The sequence below is a fragment of the Lichenostomus cassidix genome, chromosome 21 (assembly GCF_008360975.1).
Source record: "Lichenostomus cassidix isolate B80296 chromosome 21, HeHo_3.0, whole genome shotgun sequence".
NCBI lineage: Eukaryota > Metazoa > Chordata > Aves > Passeriformes > Meliphagidae > Lichenostomus > Lichenostomus cassidix.
In genome coordinates this window covers 649,007-660,985 of record NC_139501.1, presented here as the reverse complement: position 1 = coordinate 660,985, position 11,979 = coordinate 649,007, and the positions used below count along the sequence as shown (strand labels likewise).

At 45.8% G+C, this 11,979-nt stretch overlaps 1 protein-coding gene across 2 annotated transcripts in view; it reads left to right on the top strand.

The window, feature by feature from the left end:
* The first annotated feature begins 26 nt into the window (after positions 1-26).
* PIK3CD (phosphatidylinositol-4,5-bisphosphate 3-kinase catalytic subunit delta) overlaps positions 27-11,979 on the top strand; it is a 37,648-nt gene continuing 25,695 nt past the window's right edge. Inside the window, exon 1 of one of the 2 annotated variants that reach the window (XM_085079935.1) lies at positions 27-174. The gene's annotated coding sequence lies outside the window, so the exon portion shown is untranslated. The remainder of the gene's footprint in view (positions 175-11,979) is intronic. The other variant, XM_085079937.1, reaches the window with a different exon arrangement.

Sequence of the window (11,979 nt, the reverse complement as noted above, 5' to 3'; positions counted from 1 at the left end):
GGCTCAGAAGCTTTGCCTCACACTCGCCGGGCCTGGGGGCCATGAGGGGCCATGAGGGTCTCCTGCCCCAGGAACCCACAGCCCCAGGATCCTTGCAAGCTGCTGCACTCCGAGTGCCTAACCAGGGGTTATTTCTGGAGAGGCTCAGCATCCACCTGGCAGGGATGGACTGAGGTGAGTGGTGACTGTTTCTTCCATAGCGTGGGATTGGGAGCTGTGCCCTCAGCTGTGGGGCTGTCTTGGTTGTGATCCCACCAAATGCGTGGACAAGGCTGCTTTTAATGTGTCCTTAAGTAAAGATCACTCCTGCCGGGATTATTCCTCGTGAAAATAAGAGATGATGAGGAGTATATGAAGTGAATTTCTAAACACGTGGTGTTTCTGAGTGGCTCTGTGAGGCACTCGGGCTGCTTTGGATCTGTGGGTCCAGAGTGAGCAATTTGTCGTCGCTTTCTGCTTTGTTCCTGTCGTGGTAATAGCGTTGGGCTGCAGCGTCCAGCCCAGGCAGGCGGAACACAGAAAAAAGCTTTTTTTCAGAGCGCTTCCCTCTGTGGTTGTCGCTAGATGGGGTGTTTGTGCCACATCCCAGCACGGGGATCGGCGTTCCTGGGGCTCAGAAGGGCTCCTTGTGAAATACCAGCGTCCCCTCCGGAAAAAGGAACAATAAATACCTGTTGGATCAATGCCAAAGACATTCTGAAAGTCTGCGCATGGAGGTGGGAATGTCCAAGTGCCGTTTTCACCTGCAGGGTTCCTCCTGCTCACCCCTCCAGCCTCATCCCACAAAGTGCTGGGCTTGGATAATTTTCCTTAAGGTGGTGAGGTCCCAACAGATGTCGGTGGAGTTCATGCTATTCCTGATAGGAATAATAGGGCTGCCTATGGCCGAGCTACTTCTGGGTCAAATATTTGGATGCAGACTGCTTGTTCTTGCCTTGGCTTTTTGTTTGAGCAGGTTTGGATAATGAGCCGCAGCCCCAGCAGCAAACAGCTCAGTCTTTCACATGGCTGTTCTGATGCAAATGCCACACAAGAGTTAATCATCACTTATTATCTGTCTGCCTTCTCCAGAGGCTCCTTCAATTGTCAGCAGGGATGGTCTCTTACAAAGAATGATTCAGAGCCTTTAGATAAAGGCCCTGCTCTGAATCCCTGCTTGTAGGAGCATCTTTCTTCATCAGTTATTTAAGAAGACAAAAAATTCAAGAGTCTGGGAAGGCTGGCTACCTCTGCCAGCAAAGAGAGGTACTGGGAATCCCCCTCAGGCTCATTCAGGCACCCTCAGGCTCCCCCCCAGACCCTGCCTTGATTCTGTGGCTGGAACAGAAAGCTGCAGCATGGGCTGCACTTAAACCAAGGGATGGCTCATGGTTTGCAGGGTTTCCTTGGCAGCTCAGAAGTGCTGGGGCCTCTCCTGAATTCTGCTTCCCTCTAAAAGCCGAAGGTCTTACTGGTAAGCTTCTCTCTTGGGTTTGTGACTGCGTTTAGAAAACCTGACCTCTGCTTATTTTTCTCCAAGTTATAGTCTTAGGTCAACATTCTTATAGGTTTTATAAATAAACGCCAGCCCAGCACATCCCTTTGTGAACAGTACAGAGGCTGTGGGTAGGACTGAGGAAATACAGCATTCCTCTTTCCCACCAGTAGATATCAGACTGTTTAATTCTTCTCCTTTGTGTAGCCTCATGTTTGTCCTTACTCCCTCACCCTTGGTTTTGGCAATTAATAATGGTTTTATGCATTTCTAACAGTAGGAAAGCAAGACAGTTTATCTGTGCATGGTGCCGAGTTAGTAGGGATGTAAAAGTCTTTGGATTGACAAAATCCAAGCACGGTGTGGGGAGGTGCCCTGCTGATGTCTCCATGTGCTAATGCCTGTGACTGACCCTGGACAGTCACTTGCTACAGGCTGCGGCAGCTCATTTTGTGCCTTCACCTTGTGCACTGTCACCTGCTGTGGCTCAGGCTGTGCACGCTTATCCCACCTGATTTGATTTTGGAATGCTGGTCTCCAGAAGCATTGGCCAAGCTGAGTGTGGTGTTTGGCTTTTTCCTGGTTTTCAGCAACACCAGGATTCCCAAGACATTCCTTCCTTTCCTCTTTTATCCAGACAATTGGTGGATACAAGCACAGCCGTGGTTGTGCAGGATGAAGCTGGGAATACTCTCTGTGCAATGCAAGGTGCTGGCGTGTTTTTGGTGGTCTGCTTGGCCTTTCTGTCCCCTACCAGTGTTTTTTGCCCCAACTGTTGTTTCTTCATCTCCACCCTTTTAATCTCTCAGCCTTATGTTGGAGACTGAAGAGATAAGGGTGTGGGTAATGAAGAGTCCTGCAAAACAAAAGATTTGTGTCAGAATTTGGCAGCATGGGATGAGTTGGGAGAGTTGTGAATACAGAAAGCTATAGACAAGAGGATCTGCTGTCTTTCTTCAATAGAGAAATGTGACTCGGAATCCTTATTCCTTAATTATATAGGCATAGAATGGTGCAAAGACCTGTCTGGATTGCAGCAAATCGTAGATAATGCTCAAGCAGTTTGTAGAATGGTCCTCAGTGGAGCTTTGGAGCTGCAAATCTGAACTTCTGAGGATAAGGGAGCTATAAACTTTTCCTTGAAGAGTAAATTGGATGCACCTGTGGAGCAGTGTCCGATTTGAGCTGTTCCTTTACTCCGTGGCCATCAGAACCCAGGGAGCTGCGTTTCCCTCCGTGCTGCTGGATTTCCCCTCCCGCCGAGGCTCTCCGGCCGCCCAACTCCGTACCCAGTTTCCCGTCAAGAGCAAGTAGAGCATTTCTCATCGAGAATGTGGCCTGTGGTGAGGGGGTGGGAAGGGAAGAGGGGGTGGGGTAGTGCTGGGGGAGCTGGGGCTGCTGCAGTTTCGTGCCTCAATCTGTATTCTCTCTCTTCTCTGCACGGCTTCCTGTTTTTTCACACCACTGCTCTTAGAAACAACAAGCTGCGAGAGAGCAGGACAGGGCTGGCGGTTGGTCGCCTGGAAGAAACCCCTGGAAACACCTGCAGTGGTCTGGGTGCAGGCTCTGGAAAAGGCACTGCGTGTTGTGTGTTCCTCCAGGTGTGATCTTGTCCCACAGAAGTGGCTCTCCGAGCAGGGGGTGCTGTGGTGTGTATGTGTGTGTGTGTGCTCCCCATAAATGCCCTGCCCAGTGCTGTGCAGCAGCAGAATTATCCGTTGATTTTCCTCTTTGGCAGTTGCCTTTCTCAGTTGCTCTTGAATGGACAAAACTAGAATTTGTCTTGTTCTTAGGAGTCTTGTGATAATCAGTCAGATGTACTCAGTGGCAGAATAATGCTGAATGTTGAACCACCAGTGCTGATTCCTGCAGAATCTGGGATTTTATGGTTTAAAAGCCACCATACAGTCTAGGTTTGCTCAAGAGTGTGAAATGAGGAAGCTTCTGGTTTGGAGTGCACCAGTGAGGAGCTGCCCTCCTTTTCCATAACTCTGGGCAGCTTGTACAGCTGGACGATAGTGAACTCTCTGGGAAGTGGTTCCCAAACTGACAGCCAGGGTCAATTATCAACTGAAAATTTGCAAAGAACTGAAAATTCTCAACAGTTATGACTTCTGGTTTTTAGGGACCTGATAGCATTCATTAAAAAAACAGAGGTTGCATTAGGAGCTCTGCTGTCAGTATAATTTCTGTATTTACTGCCATGTTTTCTACCTGCTGCTTTGAGGGGGGGGAAATGGCCTGCTTTTCCATAAGTAAAAGGCAAAAGTGAAGAAGACTGTTTTAAATCTGTAACTCATCTTCACAGGTGAATAACTTGAAGGGTTGAGGGAGCTGCTCTACCACACAGACCTGTGTCACTTCAGTATCTGATCTGTGCTCTTGTTCAGTGCTATGCATTGGAGAGAGGCAGCAGGAGCCCTGTGCTCCAGTCAGTGTGATTATTGAAGAATGAGAGATTATTTTTATCCTGAAATCATTGTGTTGCTGTCTTGTCTGCCAGCAAGTCAAAGATAAATTCTCTAGAAGCAGCAATTTTTGAGGAATGGAGCTACATGGCTCCAGATACTTTGGTTCAGGGCATGAGACAATTGGGTGTTTCTGAGATGCTATTTTTGTTGGTGACATCAGAGCTTTGGTTTGCTGGCACGTTGCTAAGTGACTTCCAAAGCTGCTCCTCTGGATAATGACTGCTGAGTCCAGGGAAAGGTAAATAGAGGATTAGGTTGCACAGTCTTGTTCTGGCACTGGCTGCTCTCAGCAGGAGCAGCCAACGCAGCACAGCTGCTGCAGGAGCTCCTTGCTTGCCAGACACTGCTCTAGGAAGGAGATGAAAAATGGGAAAGATTGCATCAATTATTGAGCCTTGTAAAAATAATTAGCAATACAACAGCAGGCAAATGGGCTGGGAGGAGAAGGAAAAACAGCTGCCATAGCAGAGAAAGACAGGACTTCACTGGGGATGGGAAAGGAAGGGGAATTGGGTAAGATGCCCCTTTAATCTGTGGCTGGGGAGAGATGAAAAATAATGTATGATCTTTGCATGCCCATTAGAGGAGGACAAGGAGGGAGGAGGCATCCCCTCACTGAAGCTGCTTCCACCAAAGGCTCCTGCAGATTGAGTGCCATTTTTGTGGCTTTTCAGTAGTTACCAGTGGTACCAGATAGGACCAATGATATGCGGAGAGGTGAGCACAGCCTGTGCAAATGTTTGTTGAGAAGGCTTGCCTGCCTTTTCCATGTATAAATTGGTGCCAGAGCTGTAAGGGAACTGGACAGAATGCTGGTTAGTCCAGGTTTCTGAATGATGGGAATAGATTTCCACTACAATTCCTTTTTCTCCTTCATTCTACAGTTCCTTGCAGAGCCACCAGCAGGCTCATGAATGATTTTTGCACTGTAATGCTGTGGTCTCTGATCTGTGGGCAGAGCTGTCTGCTGTGAAACAAGGATGTAGTTAATAAGATTCAACAGTGAGTCTCTACTGTGTGCTAAATGTCACTTGGTCATTGGTGATTTCACGGTGACACTCATTCATGTCTTCCAGATTAATTCCTAGGGTTGTTATCCTCCTGGTTCTGTTTCCCATGACAAGTCTTCCCAGCATCTCTGTTTAGAATTTAGCAGGTGTTCCCCCTTGCTCTTGCAAGCTCTTGCAGAGAGATTTTTCTGCATTATCTAAGCAAATTTTTGGGGTTTTGTAAACCTGTGATGCACACAGACAGCATAAAAGCTACAACTGTCTTGTATGTTAGAGGAAACAGCCTGTCACTTGGCTGTTCTTAGTCCTCCCACCAGAATTTTGTTCTTCAGTTAAGGCAATCAGCCAAAAAGGGGAGGAAAAAGCAGCGCTAGCAGAAGCCCCTTTACACAGAGCACTTACACAGTCTGTAGAGCTGCTGCTCTGCTCCTTTCCTTGGGGACAGCCAGCTGCACATATGTAGTAGAGGGTGATTCACTCACCCATGATAAGATCTATCAGATAATCTTAACTGAGGTAAATAAACAAGGTTCAGCCTAAACTTAATACTAGACTTCAGTTGCCTCTCTGTAATGGAAGGTTTCAGGGAAATTCTGGGGGAATTTGCACACATGCAATCAGAGCTGCTGACTTCTCATTCAGAGCAGAGAAAATTGTTGCATTCAGAATCAGTTATGCTACTGCTGGGGGTTTTCATGGCCTCTTCCTCTACTTTTTGTGACTTAAGAGAAGCAGTGTAACTGGTTTTAATTTTCTGCTATAAGACTGATCCCAAGGGAGTAAGTGGGGAGTTCTGCTGAACAACTCACACTCAGTGTCTTCTCCTGATGCTGCCAGCATGGAGGTAAACCACTTTCCCCTGGACCAGAGGATGCAAGCAGTTTATTGGGCTCCCTCAGGCTTTGCTCGTTCACGTGTGGGCAGGACATGTGTACCAATGGCAGCTTGCACCTGCAAGGTCTCCAAAGTACAGCCAAGGTAACAGGCACAATCATCTGAGAATCAAGGTGATAAAAAAATGAATCAAGGTTTGATTGTGTTGTGGCTGGTCACTGCTGTCCAAAGTGGCTGAAGGGCACTGAAGGGACTTTGCTCTGTCAGCTCTCTCCTGTGCAACTTTGTTGGGTGTTGTCATCTCTACTTTTTTGCAACTTAGCAGGATTTCACATGCTGTTTTTTTGTCATTTGTGCATTGAGTAGATATTTGGCTGCCTTCCCTCCTATGGTCAGCTGGAACCCCACAAAAGAAGTTGAAGAAGAGGAGTAGGGGAAAATTCTCTGATGCTGTGGATTGAGCAATTCCCAGTGCCTGTCATAAATCTGTTATTACCAAACATTCTGCCATGCCCATGATCAGAAAAGAAAGACAAAGATTCAGTAAAGATGGGAGCCATGGGGGACAAGAGCTCAACCACGCTGGTAAATGAGATGAGATGCCTGTTCCTGTATTCTGCCAAGAGGAAGGATGCACATTTCAAATCTCTGTGGGCTTTTGCTGGTTCTGATTCAACAGTGGAAAAAGGACAAGGTGTGGGTTTGGAGGGGTTTGTTGGTTGGATTTTTGTCATTTGCTAATCCGAGGGAGCTGTTTAAATCTCCACGTTTGCTCTGTGGATCCTGGTGTGACCGCAGGGAAAAAGTGAGTGGTGTTTGAGGAGGAGCCAGTGGTGCTGTGTCTGCTCCCCACTGCTGCGTGTGACTCCCATGGCCGGGAACACACCGAGAGCAGCAGCAATCAATAACGCTTTGAAGGAGGAGAAGAATGGTAAATAAATAATGTGCAGGGAGGAACAGTCAGGGCATGACCTGTTAGCAGAGAAGAGGCCCTAAGTGGGTGCTGGGGCTCAGTGGCACAGCAGTAAAAGCCCACATGGCCCATCGGGACCTCTGTGCTTTGAGAGGACATTCGTCTGGCTCCAGGGTGGGAGCCAAGAGACAAGTGTGACAGGCTGGGAAATAGCACAGAAAGAGAAATGTTTCTGGGAAAGGAGAAGTCCGAGGAGGAGGAAGGATGTATTTTTAGTGTCAAAGGGCTTCTGAATTTCTTTTGCTCTTGCTACTGAAGGAATCACGTGTGTAGTCTGTAGTTGTATTTTTGTTGGGGGCTTTTGAGGGTGGGGAGGAATGTCTTTCAAGGCACCTTTTCTTTGCAAACTATTCTCTAGAGGGTTGAGTGAGAACCTTGGCTCCCCAGAGCACCCCAAAGGGCCCATGAGAGGGTGGGTGGTGTGTGGTCAGTCCATTCTCAAAGTCACCAAGTGTGGCTTGGCAGCATTACTGTGCTGTCCAGAGCAGCACATACCTGTGGAGCTGGTGCTTATGGAAAGAGGCTGTAAGGATTTCATTACATTTTTCCATTAGATTTCCAAGATTAATTCAGAAAGCTGAAGCTGTGCTCAATCCTCTCCTTTCTGACAGTGCTGTACACCTGGTTCCATCCTATTGGGATCCAAACATCAATTCCACTTGTGCCCGTGAACTCTGTGTCTGTTACTGCCCTCTCCTCACCCCTGTCACTTTGTCATTTTATACAACAAGCTTTGCTCTGTCTTTCTATCCGTGGCCTTTAGAAGAGGAGCAAATTGAAAATCTGGCTCCTGACTGCAGCTAATGTACACCAGTTGCTCAAAACACCAAACAGAAAGTGGGTAGGAGGAAGGAAATGAGAGGTTGAGTTTTTTCCTGTTGCAGGTAGCAAGGAAATAAAATAGGAAATTCAATGCAAAGTTATCATCTCGCAGAGCCCCCCAGCACCACAGGCTGCAGGTGCTTATGGCGGCTTTTGTTTGATAGTTTATTCCTCTTTTTGTGGGAACAGCAGAAAAACAAGCAATAAAAAGGGGCAGGGGGAAAAAAATGCTGATCTCTGAAATGAACCAAAACCGAACATTCCTGTTCCCGCTGCCCTGGAAGGGAGTTTGTGCCCTGGAAAGGGGCAAGGTGAGCCCTGCTCACCTGGAGCTGCTCAAGTGCCTCCTGATGCTGTGGTGTAGCTCCAACCTCACTCAGACCTGGCTGTCGCTGTGTTGTAAATGATGATACTCTCATAATAAACAATGGAGCTTTTCACTTTGTTTTTTGAGCCACACTTGCCCTTGTAGCACATAATCCAAGTGCTTAACATAGTTAATACTTGTCCTGTACAGTTTCCCAGTCCTGGTTCTGTTTAGGCTGGCTGGACTGTTCCCTTCTGTGAAATACATCTTCTCTTCTTCGTAAATATTTTTAAAGACTTAATGAAAACAAACATTATCTATTTCTAGACCAAAATTTGAGGACAAAAATTTTGCACTTTCCTGCTACAGAAAATAATTTATTTTTCCTTCGTTGCTGTTCCCAGGGTAAAAGATGTAATTTTACCTCCAGCTATGTAAATGAGTCTTCATCAATATGTCTCAGGTGGAAATTCCCCTGTTTGTAAATGGAAATTGTCCTCTGGTAACAGTAAAAATAATTTTCTTTCAGCCAGAGCCATGTGTCATTTAGAAAAAAGAAATTCCATTCACATTCCTTTTCTCCTTGCTGTCACTGATGACTCATGCAATGGCCTTTGCTACTTATTTCTGACTCTTAAGTGATTTTTCAGGTGGCTGCTAAAAATTCTTAAAGCATTTGTCACTGGCATCTGCCTCACTTGGTAACATGATACATATATTCTGATTTTTATGCAGAGAGTGTATTTGTTTGGGTTCTGAATGTTGCTTAGTTTGGAATACACATTTTAGATGTCAAGTGAAGCTAAACAAACAAAAACCACTGAAATATAACAAACTCTTGAGTTTGTGCAAAATATTTAGCACAGGCAGGCACCTGCATCTGTCTTGAGAGTGCAGCCAGCCACCCACACATGAGGCTGCAAGATCCGGTCTTACTGGAAACAATTAATAAAGACCCCCAAAATTCCCAAACTGGAAGAAGGACTTTCTTTTTAGCACTGTGACTTTATCACTGAGGTCTAGTTTTGTGTTTTGTGAGAACCCAATGTTCATGTGAACTTGAACTGTACTTCTGAGTGTGGGAAGACGGAGTGCTGCTTTCCTTCTGGTAGCAAAGAAAAGGATCCAGAATCCCCTAACAGTAATTTCAAGATTAAACAGCACAGTTTAGTTAAATAGGCAGTTACAAATCATAATGGAAATTTGTGGTTTTAAAGATCACTCACTTGTATTGCAAAAAAAGAAAACAACAAGAGAAAAGAAAGTTGTTTGTCCCTCCTGACGAACCGATAGTCAAAAGTGGGATGGAGCTTCTGGCCATCTGTGTTTGACATTTTTTGGTTTTGTATCAAAACCCATCTTCAACAGAAGTGAGCTTTTGAGTGGCATTCCCTGTGTGGGGGAAATGCTGTGTTTGTATTGCAGTCATGTTCCGAAGTGATAAAAACATGGAGTGTTGTGACATTAATGCTCTGAACTTGTGCAGCACCACCAGCTGAAGACCTCAGATGAGTTGTACAAACAGCAAAGCTTCCCAAAACGCCCAGTGGAACACGAAGGTCTATTCCCTGTGTTCTGCACACAAACATGATGCAGTAAAAGCTCTGACATCAGCACCAGGGTGAGGAGCAGAACATGAGTGCCTTGATCCAGGTCCTGCGCTTGAAAGCCTTGCGTTTTCACAGCAGGGTCTGTAATTTTGCTGGGGATTTTTGCTGATTTGTGGGTTTTTTCCCCAAACCATTTTGTCTTACATTTTTTGCAGTCACTAACTCACACTGTATCCCTGACAGAGCTGCAGTCTCACATTCCTTGTACAACTTTATAAATCCTTGTAGATTTATGCCTTCCACTGTGTTCTCTGGGATAATGTGCTGCTTGCAACACCTACAATCAACAGAACTTGCCTTTTTCCTCAGCACAAAACTTTGGCATGGGCAGAGGTTATAACTTCGATATTCTGATGGAGAAACGGCCAAGGAGGCACCAAACAAACTCCTACTTCATTTTCATAACTCTGAAGTAGAACTGCCTCCAGGGATTTTTCTCCTGTAGAAGCCCTGTGGTGCTGCTGATGGTCAAGATGGGAATCTCAGCTGCCACTGCAGCTGACTCAGGTCATGTCTTGTTACTTTTTTCCTCTGCAAACATTTATGGGGAAACTAGAGAGGAATGCGTTGTTCTCAAGTCTGCAGTATCCTTCATTTAAATACATAGTCACACAAATAAAACAGTATTTTTATCTAGGCAAGGACACCAAATGAGGCCACTCTGGCCTTCAGCAAGAGAGTTGGGTATCTTTGTCATCATTCTCCCTTCTTTAAAATATGGAAATCAATGTGTTCAGCAGGGGAGGCTGTGAGGTCCAGTTAAAATACTTAGTGCAGTTTATCCTGATCTGCTAATGTCACTTCAGTGTGCACACTGCTTGCTGCAAGAAGACCTGGGTGCCCCAACTATATCTATATATATATATATATGCATATATACCCATATATATGTGTGTGTGTTTAAAGAAATCCCCAAAGCCCGTAGCAGTGTAGTGTTATTCTATAGCACAGAGAGCTTTTGTGTGACATGTGAAAAGAAACAGTGACCTTTAAATCTTGAAGCAGTTTGGTTTGGCCAGAGGCTTTTCTCGGCAAAGGCTGTGGCCCAAGGCTGTGCTCAGACAGGTGAGCTCCACCTCTGTGGAGCCAGCGTGGCTCACTGCTGCACACTTTGGGTGGCTGTGATCCTATTTCAGATCTTGTTGCAAAAAAAAAAAAACAAACTCAAAGCCCCTCTTTTGACTTTTAAACGCAAGTGAGTTCCCAGCCGTGTTTGCAGCCCCGCGGCAGCACTGCAGCCAAGCGCGGTTTGCCGCTGTTGAGTAGTGTCAACCTTGAGTAGTGTTAACCACATGGAGCAGAGAGCTTCAACTCTCCTCACACTGCTCGGGCTTCCTGTTTGCCTTGTGGTGCAATGAAATGCAGCGACCTGGTTGGGTTGGTTTGTTGGTTTGTTTATTTGTTTATCCCCTGCAAGTGAATGATGAAGGAGATTCTTCTGGCCCCATCTGTTGCAGCAGGGAACACACCTCCAGAAGTGTTACTATTTACTGCATCTATTAGCATTTCTGTGGCTTGGGAGCCAGGAGGGCAGTCAGGGTGTTTGTCTCTTTGGGTGGAAGCATTCTTGCTGGGTTATCCTGTAAATACCAAGGTGTTGTGGTTACGTTGCTCATTGTCATCCTCTTCTTCCTTGCGATGTTTCTTCTATAAAAGTTGGCCCTGTCTCATCTGCAAACATTGGCTAAATATCTCGATGGTGGGACAGCGGTGAATATTTGGCTGGGGTCTGCATCGTTCCCCAGGCAGGATAAGGCACCCCCTGACTCAGCAGTGGAGTGGAATTGTGTGTTTCTGCAAATCCACCAGATTAAGTGATGTAGAGTGCATGCCTGTATGCAGCAGGAGAGCTTGAGAGCTGAGAACACAAAATTAACCTTTCAGAGTTTTCTGAACAACTCTGGGTAAATGTAAACCAGAGTGGCATGGAGTGGAGATGCTCGTTGTGAACTGGCACGCCTTGCATGTCCCTCATGGTGGGTGCATTTGAAATAATGCCACTTGCCCTTCTTAGCAGTGCTCTCTTCAAACGCAAGAGCCCTGTTAGGTTCTCAATAACACAGAAGAAAAACAACTAACTAACCTTCCCTTCTGTTCTTCCTGGAGGTCTCGAATTTAAATCTAGCAGGTTGCATCTTTTTTTTCTGACTTTGAGTTCCCTACGGTTTCTGATGTCCAATTTCTCACAAGCCATGTGGGCAAATGCCCTGTTGGTGTTCAGTACAGCTGTACATGTGAAACTTGGAGATGATGAACAGAAAAGCTGTTGAAAAGGAAAAAAAAAAAAAAAAGCCAGAACAGAAACCAGAATTCCTGTAAACAGTCTGTTAAAAATATCTTCAACACATGTCAGGGCTGATGATTTAAAATAGACAATTTCTGAGCGTTAAAAGGTCACATGGAGACGCGATAGTAGATTCAAACGGAGTTGAAGAATGAATGTTTCAACAGTCACATTTTGTACTGTTGGCAAGATAT